This window comes from Ischnura elegans, chromosome 11 (genome assembly GCF_921293095.1).
Source record: "Ischnura elegans chromosome 11, ioIscEleg1.1, whole genome shotgun sequence".
In the NCBI taxonomy this organism is placed as follows: Eukaryota; Metazoa; Arthropoda; class Insecta; order Odonata; family Coenagrionidae; genus Ischnura; species Ischnura elegans.
The window spans coordinates 21,161,438-21,184,637 of record NC_060256.1 but is presented as its reverse complement, the minus strand read 5'-3'; the positions used below and the strand labels follow the sequence as shown (position 1 = coordinate 21,184,637).

Sequence of the window (23,200 nt, the reverse complement as noted above, 5' to 3'; positions counted from 1 at the left end):
GTAGGAATTTTTTTTTACCTGTGCACTGCTGATAATGCATATGAGAGCCGTATGAAAACAATACGGAAGAGAAAAAAAGTTAGTCAAATTCCTCCAATTCTTCTTCGGTTCTTGCGAAAAAAATGCAATTAAAAACAAAAATCATTTGTCGCCTTCATGGACTTTCGTTTTTTCTTCATCCCGGAAAAAACTTTCGCGCCACCGAAATCGTCCTCATTCTTTCACCTAATCGAGATTTCCTTCACAAATAATGAGATGCAAACCATTTTGGAACGTAAGGACGCAATTGACGACGCCAGCGGACTAAATAATTTTTTTGCCATTTTTACATTTTACAAAAACTTTTTCTTAGCATTACTATGCGGTGTCTGTTTACAACGGTGGAATTTTTCAATCGATCGAACTAAATTCCTAGTAGGATGAATTCCCGGTGATAATGCATATTTTTTATCGTTATAAAATCTACGTAATCCGATCAATGCATTTCGAATTTTCAACAAAACAAAATAAAACTTGGAGATCAGTTCCAAACATTGCTCCGAAAGTAATGATTGCGCTGTAGTAAAAAAATGGGGCTCCAAAGAGATTAAGAAACCAATAAGCATAGTGTATGAATGTATGTAGGTAAGTTAAAAATTGTATACAATGAGCAGTAATGAATCTTGCAGCATATATTCGAAAATTGATAACATTTTCATTTTTATTGTGACATCATAGATTTTGTGTTTAGGAAATAATTAAAAAAAAGGTTTGCAATTTGACTCAATCAGAAATAAAAAGGAGACATACGTTATGAAAAGCGTATAGTCCGAATACTTAAATTGAAAAACGTTGTTTTATGAATTATTTTTCTTTCGTGACTTCTTTTAAATTTTTTGCTAAGCGGCTCGGGAGTCCTGTTTTCCCTTCGGGGAAATTCGGGGGAAAAATCAGATTTATAACGCGGCGTACACCCGTGTGTCACTATTTAATCAATTTTTGAAGTGTCGATGAATTCCCCGTCCCTATAGATTTTGGAAAACTTGAAAACTTGACTGTAAAACCAGACAACGAGCATACGGTACGCCACAGGTCAGTTCGTCAGACAAGTTTTACTAAAAATGGCGGAAGATATAGAATATCTTGGGCATAGAATCCAGAAAAGGAATGTAATGCATGCGTACACATGAGGGACACATGCGTAAACATACAAGAATAATCCGTTATTCATGATATCAATGTGAAAAGTCCTTCTCTGCTAAGAGTATTCTTGTATTACACATGCGTACACATACAGGAATAATCCGTTATCCATGCTATCAATGAGAAAAGTCCTTCTGTTTTAAGAGTAATATTGTTGTACACATGCGTAAACATACAAAAATAATCCGTTATTCATGCTATCAATGTGAAAAGTCCATCTCTTTTAAGAGTAATATTGTTGAACACTTGCGTAAACATACAGGAATAATCCATTATTCATCCTATCAATGAGAAATGTCCTTCTATGCTAAGAGTAATATTGTTGTACACATGCGTAAACATACAGGAATAATCCGTTATCCATGCTATCAATGAGAATAGAAAAACAGGAGAGGGGGTGTGGGGAAACTTGTTCATATGGCATGAAAGATGTTATGACCAAGTTTCCGACCCCCGCTCTTCTCGGTTGTCCAATCCGTTCAACCTAATTACCTTCCTCCCTACCTCTTCTAGCCTTGTATAAAAGGATGTGATGGACCTCTGTAGAGTTAACCTGATGATGACGTCTAACATTGAAATCATGGTCGTGAATAAATATTTATGTGAAAGCACAAAGTTCTTCTTGTTAATTTAATTATGAATCCCTTTCACCAAGTTACGCATCAAACAATCAAAATATTACCCTCTCCATTAAAAATAAATTATTACATTAAAATTAATGAAATTTTTAAATTAAAAATTAAATTAAAATGTTAAAACAAGCAAAAGAATAGCTTTTTTTCAGGAGAAAAATTTAACATTTACTTTGATGCCATTTCATTGTAACAATACATATGTAATGGTTACTGCGTTTATATTTGTGACATACCTACATTTATGTATTTGCTGGTGGCACAATTCTGGTCTTATCAGCTTGACCACCTGAACCTACCTATCCTTTGCTATTACCAGTTAGCTTTATCAAACTTTTGGGAGTACATAAATTATCTTCATCATTATAACGTTAGTTATTATAAGTAAACGATATATCCCAACAGATAAGATTTGAAATTTAGCATTTTTGCCTGGAACAAATTCTTTTGTCGCAGTTTCCCAAAAGTGAGCAAATATCCTATTGATCCTGTGATTGATGGATATTCTTCTTTTTTTTCATAAATGTGTATATTTTATCGGCACCTCACCCCAGTTCTTTCCTCGACGATCGCCGAAGTTATTTTACGTCATGCCACGGCGGAAGGGAATAAAAACGAATTTATCCAAGCGGGAAGAGAAGGATATCAGATGCGAGATTTTTATGCACAGAATAAATATTTTTCCAGCACGAGGAACAGATCAGGAGCACTGGAGGCGAACTTAGCAGCACAACCATCGGTATATGGACGTATATACACGTATACGATTTCAAATAATTGCGAGAGGCAGCTATTTTCGCGGATTGATTCATTCTACCGAGAAGGAAAATCAAAGTGACGTTTGCATCTTTTGCAAAAGAGATAAATGGACGAAAACTTCCCGGAACGATTTGACTGATAAACGATTTGTAGCGTGCAGTGAATTAAAAAAAAACGAAATGATGATTCAAAAATTTTGAGAAGGAAGGAATATCCTCCAGTCAGTTTATTTCCTTAAAAGCAAAGCATTTTTTCCACTTTTTCTGCATCCAAATCACTTATTTCAAGTAAGCAACTATGCTGTCAGGAAATTCCTAAAATACAAAGTTATTGGAAAAGGTGCTTCAATCAAATTGGTGTAGTATGGCAAGTTCCCGGTAAGGAGGAACTTTCTGCAATATTAAAGGAACATTAATTTCGGATGACAATGCATTTTAAAATTCTTTATACTTTCTTTCGGGTTTCATTTTTTGAAATCGTTTCAGGCTTAGCATGGTGCAATTACGAATCTATGATAAAATATTCATGTTAAAAACTACACATGGTAATTTAAACACTTTAACACAACTCAACTACCAAACATGGTTTCGATATGTTATTGACCAAAAAAATGACATAATTTGTTGAAACCATGGTCGGTAGTTGAGTTGTGAATTAAACAGTGATGGGTCCAGGAATTTTTTTCTGGGGGGACACAAGGGTCTGACAGGTCTTCTCATAATTGAGGTTAGCAACAAAACACAACTGCTGTGGAAAATATTTTATCTCTTTATTTCGATATGAAAGTTATTAATATTGAATTAAATGACTGGGGCTCCATAATACACAAAATAAAGCGAAAGTAATGAAAATGGTAATAAAAATATTGTCTATTTTTAAGCATACACATGTGCTCCATGTCAAGTCAGTTACACAGGTCAAGTCAGAAATGATTTTAGACATTATAAACTATGCACAACTAATGATAATTTCCACAAATCAATAACAACTCCACTACCGACCATGGTCGGTAATTTATATGCTGGACTTACTTATATTTTAAAGCATGGAAATTACCATTTGCTTTTTGTATTTTATCATGTATGTTTATTTTTTCACTGAGCATCACCCTTAATTTTGTCACAATTTTTGGGAGTATTATCCATTTAAATTTTATTTTATCGAAACTGTTAGAAAAAAATTGATAGAATCGATTACGTTGGCATTGATAATGCATGTGTTAATGAAATTGTGGCTGCGGACAACCGGAAAATGGCCATTTCAGCAAAGTTAACAAAATCGTTATTGTTCATCACAGAAACACGGTTCAAAGACGTGCTTGATTGCTTGATTGGCAGGAGTGCGATGAAAACAATGATTTTTTGATGATCGTATTAATTGATTGATATTCAAATTGCAGTCAGAGCGGTCACTTTTCGGGAGGTAGGCCCCACGCTGGTAGGGTCGATGAGACGGCCCTGCGCGGGTGGGCTGGTCGAGGATAGGGTCGCGGATTAGCGAGCCTATTGGCTGACTGGAGAATTGGGTGGAGAGCTGCGTCAAACCAATCCTTGCATTCATGACTGCTTATGATGATGAGCTTGACTTCGGCTTTATCGCCTAATGCTTACCCGACTTACTTAGCTCTACCAAAACCTTGGATGTAAATAGAAAATTAGAACATTTCTTTGGGGTACACGAAGAGTAATTAAGACATTCTCATCACAGATGGTCGTTTTTGACACTGCGCTATCCTATCGAAGTTCTTATCGTCAGCTTGGAGTCGTTGGCTTAGGGTAGCTCGTGTGCCCATTATAGTCTTGGGCTCTACTGAAATGACTGCATACATTGTACACTAAATGACGTTGCAAATATCACAATGCCATACGCAAGGACCCAGTGCGATCAGAAATTTATTCATGAGAGTAACGTACCCGGGTCTCGTCTAACATTGAAGCACCTTACACGATGCTCCAGTCCCCGATGAAACAACAATGATAGCTTCCGTACGTTAGGATACCTAACGTTGAGCTGCAGATATGATCTCATAGCAGTCATTAGAAAAAAAGGCATCTCCTTACAATGCAAATTGGTATCGCCCATAATGAGATCTAAAAGTAGAGGACTAAGGAGAAGACCATTCGTTGTACTAGGTTTTCCCCAGCAAAGCTATAAGATTTCAATGTACTCGCAACGTTTACGACGTAGAGTACAACGTCGGCTGATGAAGTTCAGACGATCCGATTACGATTTTTGAACCTTACACCCATATTGGGCAACTAAGTGATATTTCAATATGGTGTCTTTAAGTTCTCGACACCCGAAATAACATTGAAACTTCGTTGGAAGAAAACAATTATGAACATTTTACGTCAATTAAGGTCACATTATACGTATAACCAATTAGTTTCGTCGTATTAAAAAAGTTATGCTTTTTTCTGGAAATATATATCTGTTTCTACTTTATGATCTTCTATATCATTTCTACGGTATCTACCTTTTTCTCAACGTATAGGCAACCAAACTCTACAAATAAGGTACGAAAATGCACAGAATTTATCAGAGAACATGCGACGGCATATCTTACTTCCTAAATATTGGTATTGTTTCCTAAAATTGGTTTTTAAATAAAAAAAAAAACAAAAAACAAACAAAAAGAAAAAAAATGCACCGGTAAATATTCCTGACGTTAACGGCGCACAAACTGATACATTTGTTCATTTGCAACAAAATATCGCATTCTTTAAGTAACTTTTATCAAAATGGGGCTGATTCCACATTCAAGTCTTCTGTTGATACGTAAGTATGAGTCATCATGTGCGTTTAACAGAGGATAGTGTAATAACTTCCAATGTTGTGTTTAAAAGGTCCTCTGACCTCAATTGGTGCATGAACATTCCAATTAAATTTGTACATAAGACCCTGCCTTTTTTCTACATTTTAAAATTAGAAACGCGCCTATCCCTCTGTGGACCTGCATCGAAAAGAGCGGGGGAAGCCCGCTGGGAGCGGGCGCATCACCCTCGTATTTCATATTTACGGATTAAGAAACATTTGATGGTTTCCGAAGATAGCAAAAAGTTCGCGCAAATTTCACAAAAATATAAAATTCATTACGTTTGGGTTGGTATTATTATTATTAAATAATTGGTAACAAGTCGACCATGAAGTCGGGTGGTAACATAAAGTTATTACACAATAATATACATAAACCAAAATGCAAAACAAAATACTTAGTACCACAAAAATTTTAAAAAGCCCTCAACAAAAACAATTTTTACACAATACATGTCCCCGCATACCTAGCACCAAATCAGCAAAAAAAGAATACATATCTACATTTATTGGTATATGGTGGCTAGGCTTCCCACCCCGTGAGTCCAGGTTCAAATCTCGGCGGCGGTGGCGGATATTTTTCAGAAACTGCCCTATTCCTTCTTCAGTGCTTTATGGTGGGCACTTCAAGTACAACACTCAGTCCGTCGGATGGGACGTTAATCCGTGCCCCCCTAGGCGCCTTTCGTTTGAAGCCGACTAATGTGAACGCAGTCAACCCTAGCTACACTTCCCTACGGCTCAAATGATCTTTCCTGTCGGTCGCCTCCTCCAATTAAAATACCGCACAATTAAAGCCATATTTACGTTTTATATGGGGAAATGAGTGCAATGTAATGTTTTCTCTGAATAAAATAGACTCCCCCGAAAAGTTCTGACCTCCAAAATCCATTTCCAGTTGGTAAAATATACCCGTTTCCTTTTTGAAGAGCCTCCGGCATTCCAGCGTGACTCCGAAATCTTTTTCTACCGTTAAATTTCTTAAAAACCTGCCACTTAATTTACCTCAATGGCAATTAGCACAAATTATACGCGATACTTGACTTAATGCGATATTATCGCAGAGTTAACACCATTTATATCTAGGCGTAGTGATAGCGGATGAGTAATAGTGAAATAGCACTCAATCTTACGGTCGATAAAAAAATAATGAATAAAAAACGCGCCACTCCGGCCATAGATATACTCACGTGATTTCTTGTCCGACCAAATGGAGCCGGTGTCGGAGGCGGAGAATTTCTAATGGAACTGTTGTTCGGTGCTCTTCAGTGAGTCAAGGCATAACCTGCAATAGAATAATTATTTTCATTAAAATTGAGTAAAGAAGAGTCACTAGGTATTATTGCAAATAAAGGGTCAATATTTTTGTATATTAATGTTGGATGACAGAAACCAAATCTGGCGATTGGAATGGATAAGAAAATATCAGAATAGCATACTTCTAGATGCAATAGAATAATTATTTTCACTAGAATAGGGTAGTTTCCTTCATCAAAGAAAACGAAAGGCATTGATTGCGATTCGTTACCCACCATTAGTGTATTCATAATACACAAATTATTTGGTTTTTGAAATACCGGTTTAGACGAATGGCAAGGGTCAAATTTTATCCTCATTTGAAAAAGGCCAGATTGGCGCCCATGCGATTCCACTCCGCATGACGTCACAGGGACCTAGTTTCTACACGAGAGGATAGGAGTTATGCATCGTCTGAGGTTACCAATGCATGCATGAGGCACAGAGCTCAGGGAAACATGTCTTAATAATCACCTATTAAAACTGGCTAAGGTCGGAAAGTTTTCTTCGTTTGATAAGGTATTAATAAACCTTTTTTAAGCCAAGCGCTACCGTTCAGCAAGGTACTCAGCTATCCGCTAGCATCCTGCGACGTATCAGAGCTAAGCCTCGCCTCAAGGTCATCTCACCGGGCGGGAGGGGGAACCAGAAATACGACGTACGGAGATATTTCCCGACATTCATACTTAAGCGTCGCGTTTTCGCGCGCTTGAAAATTTTCACTTTTCATTTAATCGCGAAAAATAGATGTTGTCATTTAAAAATCTAAAAGCGCGAAATACGTACTCCAGGAGTAATAATCTTTCGATTAAGGCAATAAAAAAATAATAGGAAACCACCCTATTGAGTAAAGAAGAGTCACTAGGTATTATTGCAAAAAAGCGTCAATATTTTTGTATATGAATGTTGGATGACAGAAACCAAATCCGGCGATTGGAATGGATAAGAAAATATCAGAATAGCAAACTTCTAGATGGGTTGATAAGCATATCGGTAAGTCGACGGATTGAATATTCGGATTGAATGTATACCTATCCCTATACAATCAGAACTGGTAGTCTCATAAGATGCTCATAATCAATCACTAATCCTAAGGTTGGTTTGACTTAGCTCTCCGATCGCATAACTTACACGATCAATATGTTCTTCGTCATTGTTCTGCATAGTACCACATTTTCAAAGCTTCCAATCATGATTTATCCGTCACTGACATCGTCTATGCCTCCCTTCCATTAAGGAGCAGGTTCCAAATGTAAGCTCTAATGACTGCTTTAATGTAAATTCGAAATCTTTACTAAAAACAGTCATCCCCTTCGGTCCTGGCTTCTTGTGTGTTATACATCGACGCTTGAATTTTTTACCGCCTGGCTTCGTGAAATGTCGTAATTGCAAATTTTTGTGCTTTCTGCCAGTTGACAGAATCATGCAGAAGCACATAAATCAGTAATGTTGTTTTTTAACATCTAATTTACCAGAAAACATGAAATTCACACTAAAATGACGGCATACGTCCCGGGACTGAGAAGGTTATATACTGAGCAGTTCAGAGACTCCACTGATTTAGAAATGCCCTATTCGCATGGGAAATTCTACTACTTCCTTGTTTCTTTGTCCATCGCTGGTCAATTAGCTATCCAAGTAGGGGAACTCCTTCATCTCCTCCATTCTATAGTTTTCTAGTTTCTGGTGGGTCCTCGACTCTTCTCTTCTAAGTAGTAATTCAAAAGATATAAAATATGATTTCATTATTTGAAATATTTTTCGATTTTAAAATTACATGTTTGCGCATAAAATGCTTCTTATTTTCCGAATTTCGAAGAATGTTTCCACTGCAGCACGACCAAACATATTGTCACGATTTCTGGAGCTAAACTCTATATTCAATTTTATTTTGTTGAAATTTCGAATAATATTAATCGGACTGAGCATAAACCATTTTCAAAAAATTCATTTTCGTCGAGAATTGATCTTTAAATGAGAATGCAGATTCCTAGCTTACCGGGAAATTCAAAACCATTTGCGAAATTAGACCGTAAATGGCAAACAGACATTAAGTGAAGTTAAAAGACGTTTCAATAATTCGCCGAAATTGTTTTAGATTTTCATACGAAAGGAATATAAATAACATAAAAAAGGAATGACCTATTTTTGTGGAAGCCAGTCTGAAATCTAGAAGCCAACATCGGGCAGCACAGATAAACTCTGGTTAACATAAAACATATATGTATACGACAAAAAAGGCTTTTAGACATTTTTTTACCTTTCCGAATGCCAAAAATTGTTGTCCGACATTGCCATAGGATTATTTTTCGTGATTAGGTGCTTCGGTTTTTGACCAACTAGAGCCGTCAATTGGTCGGGTCCGGCTGTGCATTTCATAGCGAGCCCATGATTAAGATTTGTGAGAAAACTACCCCTTTTCCGGATAACAGTACGAGAACAGTAGGTCAATCACATAGGATTATTTTTCATAATCCGGTGCTTCGGTTTTTGACCAACTAGAGCCGTGACTTGGTCGGGTCCGGCTGTGCATTTCATAGCGAGCCCTTGATTAAGATTTGTGAGAAAGCTACCCCTTTTTCCGGATAACAGTAAGAGAACAGTAGGTCAAAATCACTGCCCAATCCTTCATTTAACTCGCACCAGCATTGGGTATTGACCTACTTGGTCGTATTCTAGGCAACGGTAGGCCTGACCTTGAATTGGATTGGCTTGCCAGCATATATTGGTCCATATTACCTTACCCGGAAAAAAGAACTCAATATTAGGCAGCTGCGCTTTGTTTTTTTTGTTTTAGAATGGAAGAATATATCTCGATCCGGTCGAATGGTTTCAGTTTTCACGGGACGATGGTTTTCCATGAATTCGCGCCCGAGGTTTCTGACCCATCCCTCTATACAAGAATACACACGAAAAATGGAGATGGTCTGCGAAGGGGAAACGAGATATTCAAACTTGTATATTCGGAGATTCTCGCCTCGCAGTGCCCATTGAAAAGAGTGAATATAATGACAGGAGAGGCCCCGAACCACCACATCGACAGAAATACGTACACAAATATAACCTTTCCGCTCCTTTCTATTTTTTAAAATTTTTTTTGCAAAGTTGGGTGATCTCATTGTAGTTCCAAGTGTGATAAAGGACATGAAAAAAAACCTACAAAAATTAATAAAAGATCCCACAAATTCTTCCAGAAAACCTATCAGTGCCAAAAAATAGAATAAAAATCAATATTAAGCTAAACGAAAAATAAATCATCGTTTAATCGAATCAACTTTAATCAACTCGTTTATTCGTTTATCTAAGATTTTCTAACGTGTTTGTTTTTATATTTTCCATTGGATTTAACTGTTTCACCAATAACTTACACCTATTTTGTGTTAAAGGCCGCATGATTACGGCATTGAATGACTCGTTTATCCAAAAACGAATATGTAAGTTAATGGATAAAGAAATCTGCGAAAAAATAAAAGTCTTGTTTGGTGTTTTAGTAAAATATCGGAAAACACACTATCTGTTTCATACGTGATTCATACAATGAGCACAGAGTTGACTAGTGGACCTGAGCGGAAATATTCACACACTAAAAAGGTACAGCATTTTTAATTTCTCATATCACATAAGGGTGAAATGGATTGCTTCAAATATAATTCGGTGGAGTGATCAATTAATTTAATATTGTAATTTTCATAAATATATGTTTTTAATTATGTATGTAATATATTTGTGTGATATGTAAACTTTGTAATTTACACAAATATATGATAAGTTTAATAATTTTATCATAAATATTACATTAAAAATCTACTTAAGTAGCAAAGAGGGAACGAAATTCTAATTATGAAACAATATACATTTCAAGTTCGTAACTCCTCCATGACAAATTTTTACCTATTCCATTACCTTCCGCAATTAATTTTAATAAACGAAGGAATTGAGTTTTCGGTTAACCGATTAATACAATACTAATATTATTTTCAACGTAGTTTTGGCGATATCGAGTTCACGGCATTTAATTACAAATTAAAACATTTCTAACTATGCACAAACTATGACATATGTCCTCAAGTCCAGAATTAGAAAAAAAATCCAAGCCAAAAGCCTTCAAAGTCAAATTCATATCATTCAGTTGCATGTCAAAAGGTTTCATCCGATTACATTTTTTTTATTTCAATGAGAACTCACGAAAATTAAGAAGACAATGTAAACGACTTGAGCAGCATATGATAATAGAAATTACTTTCGTAATCACTGCGAGTCCGAATTGATTGCTTGCAATCTTACACTACATTGGAATCTCCGAAATAAGACTTTGCGATGAGGAGAAAAAGAAGGATATATTTAAGAAAATTATGAAAAATCCTTACTCAAATGAAATCGATTTGGGCATCGTGTTTTTATCAATAAAACGAAATTTTGTCTCGTTTTTCGCTCCGGGCATAAAATAGGGACTGGTCGATAAATTTCACCGTCGTGCATTTGAGCGTGCATCAATATCGATTCGAATAAAGACTTTTATTTCACGTTATGTATCCTTGATTTGTTTGAGTCAACTAAACCTATAGTTTCCACATCAGGCCTGTCATTTTGAGATACGAGCGATCGATTTTATTGCTTTAAAATATGATTCTCTCCGGACCATTTGAACCCACACCTAGAAATTTTCTTTGGCGATTGTATTCACGAACGATTTGGCGCCAGATAAGTGTGTTTGTTCAATGGTAATGAAAAGGGCTGCATTTATTCACTATGCAACATAAGCCAGCATAGCCTTCTGGATATACATATATTTCTTTGTCGTCATTTTGGAAAAAAAGCTATTGCGGTACGCATGGAATTAAATACAATGCAGTTTTTTTTTAGATATTTGCAAAGAGCCATTAAATCAAGTCTTTTAATTATCAATTTAGCTTTTACGCAAGTTTTTAAACATGATTACATTACCAAAAATATCAAAATTATCTCACTTGGAAGTAGATGTGAATCAATTTTAAAATACTTATTACTGTAGGAATAGCAAGGTAACCTCTACAAATTCCTTGTCACTAAAAACAAATACTATGACTCAAACTGTTTTTTTATGAACTTCGTTAACGATGGTGGAATGCCTGTGGAAGAATACTTGCTCTTACAGCCTGAATTTAATTACGAGATGGAATTTTGAGGCGAAAGGCGAAACTGGGGCATCAAGAACTTAATCCGTATTCGAGAAATTTCCTTATTTAGCCTTGCGTAAAAAAGCTGAACTTTCCTTGTGTTCATACTTCCCTAAGCGTGGGATAAATAAATTCTTCTACGAATAACCACTCTTATGTAGCACAAACATTGAACAGAGACTTGTAATCGCGCTAAACCATGCATCATTTTCCGAGGCAAGGGGTGGCTTATTCTTTCATCATCCAATCTCTATAAGTGCTCCGTGGGTCAATGCAAATTCAGAGATAGGGAGCAAGGATGATACGCTCCCGTCAATATTGGATTTCCAAAGTTTACTACATTTCCTTCTCAATATTCTTTTCTTGAGATACTTTTATCAACTCATGAAGGGTGTAAATAAATTCTTCATTAAGCTAAGTAATTATTAAGCTAAGTAATGACACTTCAACACGGCATTCAAATCATTATTGGATGAACAACTAAGTACATGTAATAGACAAAATGAAAACGTAAATTCCATATTTCATAACGTTATTCATGTCTAGATCGTCGCTCAAAGTCAACTCAGTAGCCACGTTGGTATTACAAGACTTCAAAGCCTTCAGGAGTCCCAAAGCTCGGTTAATAATATACTCCACAGTTAATATGGCGAGTCCAAACTCAAATTGAGTCGTCAAATTGCAAAATGTTTGCCGTCGTCGTGCAGCATTTTTGAAATGAAATATTTCTCATAGAATACTTCCACGTGTGATACTGCTAATACTCCAATAGAGCTAGTTTTCGGTGATATGGAGTCCATGAGCGACAGCAGTTTAGGAAAATGCATTTTCTTTTAAATCTTACGACTGAACATTGCCGCAATTAGTTTAGATAAAGTGGCAAGAGTCTAAAAGTAAGTTTCTATATTAGAGCTCTAACTCACACTCAACTTTAGTCTGAGATCCAACCGGTCGAGGTGGAGTGAAGATTGCAGAATATTGAGTCACGTTCTGGAATGCGGTCGTAGCTCTCAATCTTAATCTAAAATTTATGAAGCTTATCTCTCGTTGCTAAGCAAACGATTCCGACAATCAATACCTACAATGGGATTGCAGAGCTGCTCGGGAAACCTATCCTTATTAGATAAAATGTGATTTTTTTCGTAAAATAATAAACACCGAAACAACAGAACCAGACTGTCGTGAGGTTTGAATTTGCCAGCTCGACGAATTCCGTCTATATTATTTTTATCACCGCAGATATGGATAATTATAGGTGGAAACTCTCATCAAAGCTTTTTCTTTTTTTTTCAGATGTGTAACCTGATCGCGTTCGCTGGATTGAATCGGTTCGGTTGAGTTGACACGCATAGTGACCGTCGGGTGAGCATTATCCTCACCGCGAGCGAGATGTTAATCGCCCGCCCACCTCACGCGCTCCACCGAGCATAAGCGACGGCTTTCTTGCCCACCAAAGATATATGGGGGCGCAGAAATCCTATTTTGGGGAAATAACACTCTGATTCCATCTCAAGTGATCTCCACTTTGCTGATCGATGGCCCGAGCATGTAAAGCAATGTTATGTCCAGCAAATGTATGTACTGAAGACGTTCGCATCGTTTTGGGTATTTTCGGTATTGGAAATCAAAGAGAAAACGAGCGAAAAAAATATCTGTTCGCGAGTAATGAGGCCCTACCACCATATAGATAGTTCGAGGACGGTTGTTTGGATTCAATATTTAAATTGAAAATGGCTGAAATCTTGGTCTGCGTGACAATAACCAACAGAAATCATCAATTATGCCATTGATTTGCTAACTTTTATCACTCAAGTCTCTTTTGAATCAAATAGTGGGTTGCAACAATCTCAGGCCTTAAAGAAAATTTATATTGAAGACAAAGAATACGATATTGGGCGTTTCCATCATTTTAAGGTAAAAAATAGCAAACCAACCATGCCCAACTTGAAGACGACAAGCTAACTGTCGGAAACAGGGTTTTCGAATGCATGTTCGTGAAATTTACATAGATAAACCCCAATTTCAGTGATTTGACGAAGTTTACTTCCACTTCCGTCCACATCAATGAAATACCCATTACCGAGTTGAAACAGGTCAGGCAAACGTATTAGATGAAGAGAACACGAAAAAGGACCTGCTGGATAAAAAAGAAACTTGTTTCGAATGAATATTTAGTATATTTGAGCACTGTAGGCCTTTCTTAGAGTAAGTAATAGGCCAGTATGTAGATCTTAAAGACGGTTGATAAAGAAGGGGGTATATTCAAAAGTTTTCAGCAACAAAATCTCATCCAGAAAACAGAATAGAATTTCAGAAAGAAAACACAGCGTCTCAGACTCAGTATTCAATTCCCAATAATACAAGCGATGCAGTGCTGTACAGGGATATACACATCATGTCCGACAGAATTGCGCTTAAGAGAAATCTCAATGCTTTCAACGACTGGTGTGATGCTTGGCAAAAGAAGTAAGATCTTAACAAATATGTAATAATCAATTGTTGAAAAAAGAAAGTCATGCCCAACAAAACGCATTCCATAAAACGTGTTTAGGAGCAACTCCTACCCAGCACTTTAGCGAAGGAGAGCGAATTTAGGATTTTTCCGGACAGGAAATCGTAAATTATGATTTTTTTCAGTCTTGGAAAATGCGATGAATAAGAAAAATAAAGATGTTAATTTTCTTTGTGAGATACCATTTGGAGTACGTCGATAGTGTATGTTATAATTGTTTGTTTATAATGTGTGTTTCTTGTGAGTCCTATGTAATTGGCGTCGTGCTGTTTTTGGAATGCATTCAATAAATAAATAAAATAAATAAATATGCAATTTTATTTGCATGGTAGCATGCCTTGTAATAAGATTTGGAAAATGGACTGCTGAACCGATAGGTATGAGATCCGTGTACCGCAAGGTACCCATAACATTTGCGATAGGTTATCTCTATGGTAGCCTTAGTTGGACTAGGTAAAATATGCTCTAAATGTACAGTTAATAAATTATTATATTTGTTAATAAATATTGCATAATTATGCAACTATCTGAATAATTTTTTTTGGCATGCATGAATCACTTGGTATGCTAACTTTTTTTTACTCGTTTAATTATCTAACTCGTTTTCCAGTTACTGACTTACTTGCAACTTGGTATTGTAACTTCAGCCTGGGCTGGGGCAGAGTGGGACACTTTTCAACGAAGAAGGAGCTTGAGTATTTCAACTATTTTAAGTTAGTTACATTACTTGCGAATTTTTTCAAACGTTTTAGAATATTCTCATCAAGCAATGGCACCAAAATGTTCCATTTTCCAATAATTCTGTGGGAAATAAAAATGAAATGCTAAAACTGTCCCCCTGTGCCCCAGTCTCCCCTACTTCCGACGGAAAAATAGCGATTCAAATGAAAGATTTTGTAATAGAATATAATAAATATTTACGAATGAAATCTATGCACTTTACAAGCAAAGGTCACTTCTAAGATCTCCTCCTACAAGAATGCGAACTTGTCGACTTTCCATCGGAGAGATATAGGTTGCTGAGGTCATTTGCGTCGAGAGGGAAGAGAAGAAAATGAAGGATGGAGAGAAACCCGGCGTCGGCATAATAAAAAGCGCCAAGGAGACCTCGGCTTATCGATCTATCCGACGGACGGATTGTTGCACTTGAATTGTCCTCCACATAGCTGCCAAGCAAGAGCCTCTGAAAATTCTATGCCACCGCCTGGATTTGAACCCAGACCAACGTGGTGGGAAGCCAGCACTGTAGCTACCTCACCAATCCGATCCTTCTAATCGAGAGAGAAGTATATGATACAATTGCAGAGAGAACGTCTGCCCAGCGTCGGAAAGGGCATTTCGGAATCGGTGAGTATGTAATCGTTTTCATCTATATCAAAAAGATATCATCATGCGACTGAGTCCCTGAACAAACGAAATCAAGTTATTTCTTTTGTCATTTTTTCTCCAAGATAGCTTGAGGCAATCATATCAATTATGGAATACATTTCCGACAGCACGTGGATGACCTGCTTGACTTTGCTAGGATTCTTTATGGATGGACAAAACCCATTTTCTAGGGGCTTAAAAAAATCGTGCAGGACCTCTCCACTGCCTCGAGAATTTCTTTACATCGGCGAAGTGCCGTTACCATGGTAACATAACAGCGTGGACTCGCGAATATAAGTTTTTTTATATAATAAGAGAATAAAGGAAATCACTTCTTTCAAATTTTATTATTTCCTCCACACGAATGTCCTCGAGCAATGCAGAACTCTGCGCAACTATAAGAATGCTTGCATTACTTCTATACTTTCCAACAGATATTCAAACCACGTAAGACCATCAAGTATTGAATCGCTAATGGGCAGCTACATAAAATATTACTCCTTATCAGAGAAAAAATATTGGTATAATACTTGTATATCTACGTAAACCACGAAAAAAATCCCACTTTAAAAGATTTTGCTATGCATGGGACCTAGTGTACGTATATTCAACTTGTTACAGGTGAATTTAAAGGCCAAAAATTATATTGCAATTGAATTTCTCCGATTGACAACTGAATGGCCAAATTACTAAATCAGCCAATTTTTCTTTGCATTGATCATATTCCCGTTTGGTTCATTGTACTTACAGGATAGGATAAGTATTTTTTGTTATTACTACTGCGTGTTTATTAAAAAAAATACCAGCTAAGATTTCTGGATGGACAGTCTCAACACATATTTTTCCCTAAAGGCTACCTAAAGCTTCCTCTCGTTTTTGTACGAAAACTCTGTATATTTATTTTTTGTGGACATCGATTTTTAAGAGGAACTAAAACATTAAACAAAACAGCTATAGTAGTAACAATTAAAGATGTTATAGAATCATTAATAACAGGATCCACAAAATCACTAGTTCAATGTAACGAGCTACGATAAATTATCATTATCACCCGACGAGCGTGCTGCGCCCGCTCCCAGCGGGCGTCCCCCGCTCTTTTCAATGCAGGTCCACAGAGGGATAGGCGCGTTTCTAATTTTAAAATGTAGAAAAAAGGCAGGGTCTCATGTAAAAATTTAATTGGAATGTTCATGTACAAATTGAGGTCAGAGGACCTCTTTAAACACAACATTGGAAGTAATTGCATTATCCTCTGTTAAACGCACATGATGACTTATACTTACGTATCAGCAGGAGACTTGAATGTGGAATCAGACGCATTATGATAAAAGTTATTTAAAGAATGCGAGATATTTTTGCAAATGAAAAAATGTATCAGTTTGTGCGCCGTAAACGTCAGGAATATTTACCGTTTTTTTTTGTTTGTTTTTTAACTATTTAAAAACCAATTTTAGGGAACCATAGCAATATTTAGGAAGTAAGATATGCCGTCGCATGTTCTCTGATAAATTCTGTGCATTTTGGTACCTCATTTGTAGAGTTTGGTTGCGTATAAGTTGAGGAAAAGGTATCTATACAGTAGAAATAATATAGAAGATGGTCCTAGAATCGATAGGCAAATGGCTTGAAGAGGGAATAGAGGTTGTCCAGAATCGCGATATAACATGAACACTGTGCTGTGATTCGAATACACCTCTTTTGGATGTCCCCCTGAAGCTATGAGTGCAAATTCGAGAGCTGAATACATGCTCGGTCCAGTCGCACGGGTTTAGACGTGGCCCGAAAGGGTTTTGCGGCGATCAAAAGTGTTAAGAGTGTGAGAGGGTGCGGATTTACACGAGGTCCGTTCCAGAGTTCGATTTGCCTAATTGGTCGCCCTCAGGGATGCATGCAGCTGGACAGATATTGTCGCCCCGCACTCATTATTCCCAGCTTTCAACCCATCTGTGGGTTAATGCACACTCTCGTAATCACATGACCCCAAGGGGGCGAATCACACAGCTGTAGGGTCGCACCAAAGCCTACGAGAACTGAACACTCCCTCCCTCACTATTATTCAGACGGTCTGCGCGCCTGCAATGACAATTTTATGGAATAGTTCGATAAAGTTTAATCTTATTTCTTTTCAAACGTCTCGTTATTAATGCAAATTCAAATAAAAAAATAATTGTGTACCAGGGAAGTTATTAGCGGTATTTAATACGGACTTTTAGGAAATTGTTTCCAGGATACAATATACAACTATATTCAGCGATAGTAATATGCATAATATATTCTACGATATTGCTTCGCCGCCCCCTGCAGTATTCTTATGGTACAGTTCCAGAAACATGAAAAATCACGTGTGGTAACACGGCTTTTTGCATGGGCCAATTTCCGATCACTGTAAAGATCAATGAATCATTGCATCTCAGGGAAAAAATAATCAGACAAATGGCATATCAAAAACATCCCATTCGACGCGTATATTTGAACGACGAGCTAATATATTGCAAATAATCACATAAAAAACTCATACAAGAGCCATCGCTAGTGATAGATTTATAACTGCACTAATAACTATACAGGCGCTCGAATTATTCCAGGCTTCCAAGAATGGGCCAGTCGCAAATATGTGTGAAATATATCATTGAATACCTGGAGTCAAACAGCAGACCCGTAGCCTCTATGGAAGGAATTTGAAAGTGAGGAAACTCGCGTCCAAGCTCTCACCGATCAAAGTTTTATCTTCGGGGATGTCAGTCCCGGAGACGGCAATACCTGCCTCTCAAGGTTGAGATTTAAGGCTGCCTTTTTCAGGAATTAGTCAGAAGTAATTGGCGTCATAACCTAGGCGGCTATGACGTCAATTACATTCCATTCGATGCGTATATTTGAACGACGAGCTAATATATTGCAAATAATCACAGAAAAAACTCATACAAGAGCCATCACTAGCGATAGATTTATAATGATACGAATAACACGAAATCGTTGTAGTAGCAACATCATAATAATTAAATTTTCTTTTTTCTCTTATTTTGACCTCATTTAATCAATGGTTTAATAATTCCTGGAGTATAGTTCATAAAATGCAAAAGGTTATTTGCCAACGTTTCAATTTATTTTAAAACATTCATCAGGGCTTTTAATTAAAAAATGATAGTAGGTACAATTAAATACAATAATATTATTTTATTGTACTATAATTATTTCATTCATAGCCCTGATGAAGGTTTTAAAATAAACCGAAACGTTGGCAGACAACTTTTTGCATTATATGACATGAACTATATTCCAGGAATTATTTAATAATTTTTTTGTATATGAAGTTGTAACTTGTAATGTAATATAAATGCTTTCTATGTTGCCACTGTGTAGGATAAATGGAACCTTCGGACAAGCCATATGGCTTATAAGAACCAAGTTTGTGTATGCCATCCGCCATTTCAGAAGAAATAAATATGGTGTCATAACAGTAATCTGAGACACGCGTAACTTTTCTGCGCCGTGTATAGTCGTATTTGAGTAAAGTATCTCAGGGGATTGCATTTACTGATGGGATGATTTATGAAATGACGGCGATTCAAACTAAGAATTGTTACAAATAAGACCGTGACCTTGAACCAATAATTCTTAAACACAAAGGTAACATTGTTAGTAATTGGAATCCATAGCTGCAAACCTGCGTCCGAATAATTACTTAGCAACCCCAAATGATAAGCATGGAATTGAAAATGGTCACCATTCTGAGGAGCACAAAATAACAAGTACCAACAAGTAAGAACTATTGGATGTATTCCCAGTGAACTAATGCGAAGCATATATTTATCAGGCTTTCGAAAGGATATGGTTTGAATTTCTGCCATTGACGTTGAATCAACCTCAGAGATGCAGGAAAAGTATCCGATCTAAACGTCAGCAGAAATGAAGGGTTTAACCCGGACGGAAGCTCGAGAGAAGTTCACCACACCAACAAGCAAATTTTAAGTCCATAATTAATTTATGCAAAAGATAGTTAGAAGAGTTCGGTACCTATTGTTTTAGAGCAAATCATTTGGTCTCTAACTTTCCTTCCAAAGCATTCAAACATCTATAAGTGGAGAACGTGAAAAACAATTTCGCGCCAATGTATATTTCCTCCAAAATTAATAACGCATGCGTATATGGGCCAGAGACAGGGGTTCCTACCATACGCGCTCGAATTTGATATCGGATAACAGAATATTTCCGCTTTTCATAACATATTACGATTGTTATTTTCACAGAAAGAAAACTGCGGTCCGTTCGTCATTGACTGCCATAAAAAATCCGCCATTTTCTTCATCTGGAGAGCCATAATTGCGAACGGGGTTGATGCAATCGGATTATTAACACTTGTCACCCTCTTTGCCACACACATTTTAAACAGCCATTGGCGAACGTGCTAAGGTTTAATTCGATCACCTGCCACTCTAAAACCACGTATAAAAAAGAGGTATAAAAAACACACGCTTTTCCACTATTTGAGCTCATCATCATCATCAAATTACTTTTTTTACGAAACAGATAACTTTTCCCCCATCCCTCTCTCTCTCTCTCCCTCTCTCTCTCTCCAAGCTCGTTTTTTAGATCGTAAAAATATGCATAAAATATTTTGGGCAAAATGGAGTTGAATGGATTGGAGCCGTCGCTTTTTCACGGATCACGATAATAAAATAAATAAATAAATCCATTCCCAACTGCGCGTGCGGAATCAAAAATGTATCGAAACTTTCTCTCCCATTAATGGAATTCCAATGTATCAATAAACGGGGAGGCGAGGGACAATGCCGTCGTCATGGATCGCAAACGGACAATAATTATCGGAGGGTGTCGTCATCGGGAGGCTGGGGCAGGGGTAGTGTTTGTATCCGATTCGATAACAATTGAAGGCGACCTCCCGAGCCGCCCATTAAAAACGCCCGCTTATGCGCCTCAATATTTCGGTCCCCGCTGCTCCTTTGTTTGTCCTCGCATCTGCCGTATCGGAAACTTTGATGCGACGAGCATTTTAGGACTTTATGCATAGAAAAGGATTCCAGTCAGGGCATATAAATGATTCGAAAGAATTCCAAATCATCAAATCTGATTCTTGAAATCCCCGATTTGATGTGACGAAGCAGAAAAATAATTAATTCGTTTTCGGAGAATTTCATACCATTTCAAACACGACGTTAAGAGTAGTGTCGAAATCTATTAGAATGATAGATATATTTCGAATTTAGCTGCGAGTATATCGCCAATGAAATTGGTCAGTAAAACGTAGGTACTTACATAGAAACCTGCCCGCCATTATTTTCGACACAATTCCACAGCTAAAATAATGTAGGTCGAATAATATTTATTAGGAGAATACTTACCATATCAGACACAATACCCCATTTTGCCCCATAGCAACAGGGTAAATTAATGAATGAAAACTTTAATTGTGTTCTGGGGTAACACATCGAGTGAAAAACTGTACGAATTGCATGTTCTGCTCAACAAACGTAGCACATAAATACGAAAGAAAAGTCAGTCTACCCATCAATTAGTAATTCATAAACATATAATTAGACATAGTTTGAAGTTTCACACATTTGTTCCCGTGTTTTTAAATAATTTTTACTTTTATTTTATTCTCAAACCACCGGATACAGCTCCTATTGGCCATTTTGTACCGGGGTATTCAACAAATGTAACAAGTAAACGTACACGAACAACCATGCCGTGGACCGGGGAAACTTACCCAGGCGGGCCTCGAACCCGCGACCTCTTGCTTGGCATGCGAGGACGTTACACCGCCGCCACCGAGGCCGGCATAATAAAATACTTTGACTTAAAGCAACTGAATGGATAAATATTTGGATCTGCAGGGGAGTAAATTCCAAAGCTTGGAAGCAGTGGTTAGTAAAGAATTGAAGAAGATGTTGGCACTGGCATTGGGAATGAGAAAAAGGGCGAGGTCTGATCGGGTTGACGTGTGGGAAAACCCTTTTCTGGGGTAAATGGATAATAGAATTAAGGAAAGATTCCCAGTATGGAAGAAAGTGAAAAGGAGATACCCCAAAAGTATCGGTTTGAGGGTTTCTCCAGCGATTAGATGCACTATTAGATTCCATTTTTCGGGTGTACGTCTGCGTGCTTAATATTTAACTCGACGTTTCGTTCCTCCTGATGTGAACGTCGTCAGGAGGCTGAAGATGTAAATGTTTTTCTCTCGTACTTTTCTTAAAACATAGAGCCTTTGCCGTATCTGATGAAGATAGTACGGAAAGTGAAATGTGAAATGCAACATCTTTTTTCGATTTTAAGAGGAAACGGGTATACTACTTCATTCATAAGGAGAGCTTTCAGAGAAGTCCAGGCCCTGAAGGATTAAAAAAAAACCATGTGCTTTTGCAGTTCTGCCTTATATATCAGGAACAACGGACCGGATTGCTCGCATCTCAGGAAAATCCAACGTTGAAACCAGGTTCGGCACGTTGAGGAAAATCAAAGACCTACTTCCATCCGCCATAGATGCTATTCCTCCGTTACAAATGGAAGGGATATACGAGATTCCTTGTTCGCGTGGGTCTAGTTATATTGGACAGACCAAACGGAAGATGATGACAAGGCTGAAAGAGCATGAAAAGGCACTGAAGGCAAGACAATGGGAGACTTCAGCTATCGCCGATGATTTCATGTCGGGATCAGGACACAAGATCCTCATGGATGAGGCCAAATCCATTGCAAGAACATATGCATGTTAGCCAAGGGTAATGAGAGAGGCGATAGAAATTTCTAAACGGGCTATACATTTTAATAAGGATAATGGATATAATTTAAGGCATGAGTGTAAGAGATACCTTTCAAAAAATTGAATTAAAATATTCCAATACTCTCACCCGTTTTCATAGTTGACGTTTTAAAAGAAACGAGCGTGCTGCGCCCGCTCCCAGCGGGGCTTCCCCCGCTCTATTCAATGCAGGTACACAGAGGCGTAGGCGCGTTTCTAATTTTAAAATGTAGAAAAAGAGGCAGGGTCTTATGTTCAAATTTAATTGGAATGTTCATGTACAAATTGAGGTCAGAGGACCTCTTAAATCACAACATTGGAAGTAATTACACTATCCTCTGTTAAACGCACATGATGACTCATTCTTACTTATCAACAGGAGACTTGAATGTAGGATCAGCCGCATTTTGATAAAAGTTATTTAAAGAATGCGAGATATTGTTGCAAATGAACAAATGTATCAGTTTGTGCGCCGTTAACGTCAGGAATATTTACCGGTTTTTGTTTTATTTGTTTTTTTTAACCAATTTTAGGAAACAATAGCAAAATTTAGGAAGTAAGATATGCCGTCGCATGCTTTCTGATAAATTCTGTGCATTTTCGTACCTCATTTGTAGAGTTTGATTGCGTATAAGTCGAGAAAAAGGCATCTATACAGTAGAAATAATATACTTAGAAGATTTTTTCTTTTATTTTTTATTTACTTTTTTAAACCCTTGAC

The 23,200-nt window shown here is 37.2% G+C and overlaps 1 protein-coding gene across 1 annotated transcript in view; it reads right to left on the bottom strand.

Moving 5' to 3' along the window:
* Positions 1-23,200, bottom strand: part of LOC124168443 (leucine-rich repeat and immunoglobulin-like domain containing-NOGO receptor-interacting protein 4) — a 939,647-nt gene that overhangs the window by 469,546 nt on the left and 446,901 nt on the right. Inside the window, exon 5 of the mRNA XM_046546685.1 lies at positions 6,578-6,672. The gene's annotated coding sequence lies outside the window, so the exon portion shown is untranslated. The remainder of the gene's footprint in view (positions 1-6,577; positions 6,673-23,200) is intronic.